The sequence below is a fragment of the Tiliqua scincoides genome, chromosome 1, assembly GCF_035046505.1.
Source record: "Tiliqua scincoides isolate rTilSci1 chromosome 1, rTilSci1.hap2, whole genome shotgun sequence".
NCBI lineage: Eukaryota > Metazoa > Chordata > Lepidosauria > Squamata > Scincidae > Tiliqua > Tiliqua scincoides.
The window spans coordinates 310,440,942-310,441,626 of record NC_089821.1 but is presented as its reverse complement, the minus strand read 5'-3'; positions in this window follow the sequence as shown (position 1 = coordinate 310,441,626).

The following is a 685-nucleotide window of genomic DNA, read 5'->3' as shown; positions in this document are numbered from 1 at the left end:
TTTCTGCAGGGGTCCTAAAAGCAGTGTGGGAGAGCGCTCCGATGTGGTTGATCAATTAACCTTTATTGCACAGCAATATAATTGCCTGTAAATGTATTCAAAATACCTAGTGAAATCCTCGATAAAGGCCAGCCTGAACCCAGGTGGTGCTTGAAATGGTGCCCAAATTCCACCCTAGTTTTTTTTGGCATATGTGAGCCTGTGCCTGCTGTCCCCTCTAATATAAGAACAGAAGAACAGCCCCACTGGATCAGGCCATAGGCCCATCTAGTCCAGCTTCCTGTATCTCACAGCGGCCACCAAATGCCCCAGGGAGCACACCAGATAACAAGAGACCTTATCCTGGTGCCCTCCCCTGCATCTGGCATTCTGACATAGCCCATTTCTAAAATCAGGAGGTTGCACATGCGCATCATGGCTTGTAACCTGCAATGGATTTTTCCTCCAGAAACTTGTCCAATCCCCTTCTAAAGGTGTTCAGGCTAGACACCATCACCACATCCTGCAGCAAGGAGTTCCACAGACTGACCACAGGCTGAGTAAATAAATATTTTCTTTTGTCTGTCCTAACCCGCCCAACACTCAATTTGAGTGGATATCCCCTGGTTCTGGTGTTATGTGGGAGTGCAAACAGCATCTCTCTATCCACCCTATCTTTCCCATGCATAATTTTGTATGTCTCAAT